Source organism: Siphateles boraxobius, unplaced genomic scaffold (assembly GCF_051911475.1).
Source record: "Siphateles boraxobius isolate OS27281-9 unplaced genomic scaffold, OSU_SipBor_1 321, whole genome shotgun sequence".
Classification (NCBI taxonomy): domain Eukaryota; kingdom Metazoa; phylum Chordata; class Actinopteri; order Cypriniformes; family Leuciscidae; genus Siphateles; species Siphateles boraxobius.
Genome location: NW_027508944.1, coordinates 72,501 through 77,500, shown reverse-complemented (window position 1 = coordinate 77,500; position 5,000 = coordinate 72,501). Strand labels below are relative to the sequence as shown.

General features: G+C 40.6%; 14 non-coding genes across 14 annotated transcripts in view; all 14 read left to right on the top strand.

The window, feature by feature from the left end:
* The window catches only part of LOC143701163 (5S ribosomal RNA), a 119-nt gene extending 83 nt beyond the window's left edge, over positions 1-36 (top strand). Inside the window, exon 1 of the ribosomal RNA XR_013189884.1 lies at positions 1-36. This exon is cut by the window's left edge and continues 83 nt beyond it. This is a non-coding gene — a ribosomal RNA (5S ribosomal RNA).
* Positions 37-406: 370 nt separating this feature from the next.
* Positions 407-525, top strand: LOC143701162 (5S ribosomal RNA). Its single transcript, XR_013189883.1, has one exon. It is a non-coding gene; the product is annotated as a 5S ribosomal RNA (ribosomal RNA).
* A 371-nt stretch (positions 526-896) lies between these two features.
* Positions 897-1,015, top strand: LOC143701161 (5S ribosomal RNA). Its single transcript, XR_013189882.1, has one exon. It is a non-coding gene; the product is annotated as a 5S ribosomal RNA (ribosomal RNA).
* Positions 1,016-1,377: 362 nt separating this feature from the next.
* Positions 1,378-1,496, top strand: LOC143701287 (5S ribosomal RNA). The gene has a single exon (XR_013190004.1). It is a non-coding gene; the product is annotated as a 5S ribosomal RNA (ribosomal RNA).
* A 162-nt stretch (positions 1,497-1,658) lies between these two features.
* On the top strand, positions 1,659-1,777 carry LOC143701160 (5S ribosomal RNA). Its single transcript, XR_013189881.1, has one exon. It is a non-coding gene; the product is annotated as a 5S ribosomal RNA (ribosomal RNA).
* A 363-nt stretch (positions 1,778-2,140) lies between these two features.
* LOC143701158 (5S ribosomal RNA) lies at positions 2,141-2,259 on the top strand. The gene has a single exon (XR_013189878.1). It is a non-coding gene; the product is annotated as a 5S ribosomal RNA (ribosomal RNA).
* A 161-nt stretch (positions 2,260-2,420) lies between these two features.
* Positions 2,421-2,539, top strand: LOC143701157 (5S ribosomal RNA). The gene has a single exon (XR_013189877.1). It is a non-coding gene; the product is annotated as a 5S ribosomal RNA (ribosomal RNA).
* Positions 2,540-2,701: 162 nt separating this feature from the next.
* Positions 2,702-2,820, top strand: LOC143701156 (5S ribosomal RNA). Its single transcript, XR_013189876.1, has one exon. It is a non-coding gene; the product is annotated as a 5S ribosomal RNA (ribosomal RNA).
* Positions 2,821-3,183: 363 nt separating this feature from the next.
* Positions 3,184-3,302, top strand: LOC143701155 (5S ribosomal RNA). Its single transcript, XR_013189875.1, has one exon. It is a non-coding gene; the product is annotated as a 5S ribosomal RNA (ribosomal RNA).
* A 370-nt stretch (positions 3,303-3,672) lies between these two features.
* LOC143701154 (5S ribosomal RNA) lies at positions 3,673-3,791 on the top strand. Its single transcript, XR_013189874.1, has one exon. It is a non-coding gene; the product is annotated as a 5S ribosomal RNA (ribosomal RNA).
* Positions 3,792-3,953: 162 nt separating this feature from the next.
* LOC143701153 (5S ribosomal RNA) lies at positions 3,954-4,072 on the top strand. The gene has a single exon (XR_013189873.1). It is a non-coding gene; the product is annotated as a 5S ribosomal RNA (ribosomal RNA).
* A 161-nt stretch (positions 4,073-4,233) lies between these two features.
* On the top strand, positions 4,234-4,352 carry LOC143701152 (5S ribosomal RNA). The gene has a single exon (XR_013189872.1). It is a non-coding gene; the product is annotated as a 5S ribosomal RNA (ribosomal RNA).
* Positions 4,353-4,514: 162 nt separating this feature from the next.
* On the top strand, positions 4,515-4,633 carry LOC143701151 (5S ribosomal RNA). The gene has a single exon (XR_013189871.1). It is a non-coding gene; the product is annotated as a 5S ribosomal RNA (ribosomal RNA).
* A 363-nt stretch (positions 4,634-4,996) lies between these two features.
* The window catches only part of LOC143701150 (5S ribosomal RNA), a 119-nt gene continuing 115 nt past the window's right edge, over positions 4,997-5,000 (top strand). The window contains exon 1 of the ribosomal RNA XR_013189870.1: positions 4,997-5,000. This exon is cut by the window's right edge and continues 115 nt beyond it. This is a non-coding gene — a ribosomal RNA (5S ribosomal RNA).

The following is a 5,000-nucleotide window of genomic DNA, read 5'->3' as shown; positions in this document are numbered from 1 at the left end:
TGGGAGACCGCCTGGGAATACCAGGTGCTGTAAGCTTTTAAAAAAAAAAAAAAAAAAAAAGAGTGCCTGAGCTTCAAAAAGCCTTAAAAAGTCTCTGAGATTCTTCAGAAAGCATGAAAGAGTTTGAGTTTTTTCAAAAGTTCTTCTTAGTCTTCTTCACTAATGGTCTAAGCTTTTAAATAAGGCCTGGTTAGTACTTGGATGGGAGGCCGCATGGGAATACTAGGTGTTGTAAGCTTTTTTAAGAAAAAAAAAAAAGAGTCCCTGAGCTTCTTCAAAAACCCTTAAAAAGTCTCTGAGATTCTTCAGAAAGCATGAAAGAGTTTGAGTTTTTTCAAAAGTTGTTCTTAGTTTTCTTCACTAATGGTCTAACCTTTTAAATAGCCCAATTTTGGCAGCAGTTTTCGCTTACGGCCATACCACCTTGGGCACGCCCGATCTCGTCTGATCTCGGAAGCTAAGCAGGGTCGGGCCTGGTTAGTACTTGGATGGGAGACCGCCTGGGAATACCAGGTGCTGTAAGCTTTTAAAAAAAAAAAAAAAAAAAAAAGAGTGCCTGAGCTTCAAAAAGCCTTAAAAAGTCTCTGAGATTCTTCAGAAAGCATGAAAGAGTTTGAGTTTTTTCAAAAGTTCTTCTTAGTCTTCTTCACTAATGGTCTAAGCTTTTAAATAAGGCCTGGTTAGTACTTGGATGGGAGGCCGCATGGGAATACTAGGTGTTGTAAGCTTTTTTAAGAAAAAAAAAAAAGAGTCCCTGAGCTTCTTCAAAAAGCCTTAAAAAGTCTCTGAGATTCTTCAGAAAGCATGAAAGAGCTTGAGTTTTTTCAAAAGTTGTTCTTAGTTTTCTTCACTAATGGTCTAACCTTTTAAATAGCCCAATTTTGGCAGCAGTTTTAGCTTACGGCCATACCACCTTGGGCACGCCCGATCTCGTCTGATCTCGGAAGCTAAGCAGGGTCGGGCCTGGTTAGTACTTGGATGGGAGACCGCCTGGGAATACCAGGTGCTGTAAGCTTTTAAAAAAAAAAAAAGAGTGCCTGAGCTTCAAAAAGCCTTAAAAAGTCTCTGAGATTCTTCAGAAAGCATGAAAGAGTTTGAGTTTTTTCAAAAGTTCTTCTTAGTCTTCTTCACTAATGGTCTAAGCTTTTAAATAAGGCCTGGTTAGTACTTGGATGGGAGGCCGCATGGGAATACTAGGTGTTGTAAGCTTTTTTAAGAAAAAAAAAAAAGAGTCCCTGAGCTTCTTCAAAAAGCCTTAAAAAGTCTCTGAGATTCTTCAGAAAGCATGAAAGAGCTTGAGTTTTTTCAAAAGTTGTTCTTAGTTTTCTTCACTAATGGTCTAACCTTTTAAATAGCCCAATTTTGGCAGCAGTTTTCGCTTACGGCCATACCACCTTGGGCACGCCCGATCTCGTCTGATCTCGGAAGCTAAGCAGGGTCGGGCCTGGTTAGTACTTGGATGGGAGACCGCCTGGGAATACCCGGTGCTGTAAGCTTTTAAAAAAAAAAAAAAGAGTGCCTGAGCTTCAAAAAGCCTTAAAAAGTCTCTGAGATTCTTCAGAAAGCATGAAAGAGTTTGAGTTTTTTCAAAAGTTGTTCTTAGTTTTCTTCACTAATGGTCTAACCTTTTAAATAGCCCAATTTTGGCAGCATTATTCGCTTACGGCCATACCACCTTGGGCACGCCCGATCTCGTCTGATCTCGGAAGCTAAGCAGGGTCGGGCCTGGTTAGTACTTGGATGGGAGACCGCCTGGGAATACCAGGTGCTGTAAGCTTTTAAAAAAAAAAAAAAGAGTGCCTGAGCTTCAAAAAGCCTTAAAAAGTCTCTGAGATTCTTCAGAAAGCATGAAAGAGTTTGAGTTTTTTCAAAAGTTCTTCTTAGTCTTCTTCACTAATGGTCTAAGCTTTTAAATAAGGCCTGGTTAGTACTTGGATGGGAGGCCGCATGGGAATACTAGGTGTTGTAAGCTTTTTTAAGAAAAAAAAAAAAGAGTCCCTGAGCTTCTTCAAAAAGCCTTAAAAAGTCTCTGAGATTCTTCAGAAAGCATGAAAGAGCTTGAGTTTTTTCAAAAGTTGTTCTTAGTTTTCTTCACTAATGGTCTAACCTTTTAAATAGCCCAATTTTGGCAGCAGTTTTCGCTTACGGCCATACCACCTTGGGCACGCCCGATCTCGTCTGATCTCGGAAGCTAAGCAGGGTCGGGCCTGGTTAGTACTTGGATGGGAGACCGCCTGGGAATACCAGGTGCTGTAAGCTTTTAAAAAAAAAAAAAGAGTGCCTGAGCTTCAAAAAGCCTTAAAAAGTCTCTGAGATTCTTCAGAAAGCATGAAAGATTTTGAGTTTTTTCAAAAGTTGTTCTTAGTTTTCTTCACTAATGGTCTAACCTTTTAAATAGCCCAATTTTGGCAGCAGTATTCGCTTACGGCCATACCACCTTGGGCACGCCCGATCTCGTCTGATCTCGGAAGCTAAGCAGGGTCGGGCCTGGTTAGTACTTGGATGGGAGACCGCCTGGGAATACCAGGTGCTGTAAGCTTTTAAAAAAAAAAAAAAGAGTGCCTGAGCTTCAAAAAGCCTTAAAAAGTCTCTGAGATTCTTCAGAAAGCATGAAAGAGTTTGAGTTTTTTCAAAAGTTGTCCTTAGTTTTCTTCACTAATGGTCTAACCTTTTAAATAGCCCAATTTTGGCAGCAGTATTCGCTTACGGCCATACCACCTTGGGCACGCCCGATCTCGTCTGATCTCGGAAGCTAAGCAGGGTCGGGCCTGGTTAGTACTTGGATGGGAGACCGCCTGGGAATACCAGGTGCTGTAAGCTTTTAAAAAAAAAAAAAAGAGTGCCTGAGCTTCAAAAAGCCTTAAAAAGTCTCTGAGATTCTTCAGAAAGCATGAAAGAGTTTGAGTTTTTTCAAAAGTTCTTCTTAGTCTTCTTCACTAATGGTCTAAGCTTTTAAATAAGGCCTGGTTAGTACTTGGATGGGAGGCCGCATGGGAATACTAGGTGTTGTAAGCTTTTTTAAGAAAAAAAAAAAAGAGTCCCTGAGCTTCTTCAAAAAGCCTTAAAAAGTCTCTGAGATTCTTCAGAAAGCATGAAAGAGCTTGAGTTTTTTCAAAAGTTGTTCTTAGTTTTCTTCACTAATGGTCTAACCTTTTAAATAGCCCAATTTTGGCAGCAGTTTTAGCTTACGGCCATACCACCTTGGGCACGCCCGATCTCGTCTGATCTCGGAAGCTAAGCAGGGTCGGGCCTGGTTAGTACTTGGATGGGAGACCGCCTGGGAATACCAGGTGCTGTAAGCTTTTAAAAAAAAAAAAAAAAAAAAAGAGTGCCTGAGCTTCAAAAAGCCTTAAAAAGTCTCTGAGATTCTTCAGAAAGCATGAAAGAGTTTGAGTTTTTTCAAAAGTTCTTCTTAGTCTTCTTCACTAATGGTCTAAGCTTTTAAATAAGGCCTGGTTAGTACTTGGATGGGAGGCCGCATGGGAATACTAGGTGTTGTAAGCTTTTTTAAGAAAAAAAAAAAAGAGTCCCTGAGCTTCTTCAAAAAGCCTTAAAAAGTCTCTGAGATTCTTCAGAAAGCATGAAAGAGCTTGAGTTTTTTCAAAAGTTGTTCTTAGTTTTCTTCACTAATGGTCTAACCTTTTAAATAGCCCAATTTTGGCAGCAGTTTTCGCTTACGGCCATACCACCTTGGGCACGCCCGATCTCGTCTGATCTCGGAAGCTAAGCAGGGTCGGGCCTGGTTAGTACTTGGATGGGAGACCGCCTGGGAATACCAGGTGCTGTAAGCTTTTTAAAAAAAAAAAAAGAGTGCCTGAGCTTCAAAAAGCCTTAAAAAGTCTCTGAGATTCTTCAGAAAGCATGAAAGAGTTTGAGTTTTTTCAAAAGTTGTTCTTAGTTTTCTTCACTAATGGTCTAACCTTTTAAATAGCCCAATTTTGGCAGCAGTTTTAGCTTACGGCCATACCACCTTGGGCACGCCCGATCTCGTCTGATCTCGGAAGCTAAGCAGGGTCGGGCCTGGTTAGTACTTGGATGGGAGACCGCCTGGGAATACCAGGTGCTGTAAGCTTTTAAAAAAAAAAAAAGAGTGCCTGAGCTTCAAAAAGCCTTAAAAAGTCTCTGAGATTCTTCAGAAAGCATGAAAGATTTTGAGTTTTTTCAAAAGTTGTTCTTAGTTTTCTTCACTAATGGTCTAACCTTTTAAATAGCCCAATTTTGGCAGCAGTATTCGCTTACGGCCATACCACCTTGGGCACGCCCGATCTCGTCTGATCTCGGAAGCTAAGCAGGGTCGGGCCTGGTTAGTACTTGGATGGGAGACCGCCTGGGAATACCAGGTGCTGTAAGCTTTTAAAAAAAAAAAAAAGAGTGCCTGAGCTTCAAAAAGCCTTAAAAAGTCTCTGAGATTCTTCAGAAAGCATGAAAGAGTTTGAGTTTTTTCAAAAGTTGTCCTTAGTTTTCTTCACTAATGGTCTAACCTTTTAAATAGCCCAATTTTGGCAGCAGTATTCGCTTACGGCCATACCACCTTGGGCACGCCCGATCTCGTCTGATCTCGGAAGCTAAGCAGGGTCGGGCCTGGTTAGTACTTGGATGGGAGACCGCCTGGGAATACCAGGTGCTGTAAGCTTTTAAAAAAAAAAAAAAGAGTGCCTGAGCTTCAAAAAGCCTTAAAAAGTCTCTGAGATTCTTCAGAAAGCATGAAAGAGTTTGAGTTTTTTCAAAAGTTCTTCTTAGTCTTCTTCACTAATGGTCTAAGCTTTTAAATAAGGCCTGGTTAGTACTTGGATGGGAGGCCGCATGGGAATACTAGGTGTTGTAAGCTTTTTTAAGAAAAAAAAAAAAGAGTCCCTGAGCTTCTTCAAAAAGCCTTAAAAAGTCTCTGAGATTCTTCAGAAAGCATGAAAGAGCTTGAGTTTTTTCAAAAGTTGTTCTTAGTTTTCTTCACTAATGGTCTAACCTTTTAAATAGCCCAATTTTGGCAGCAGTTTTAGCTT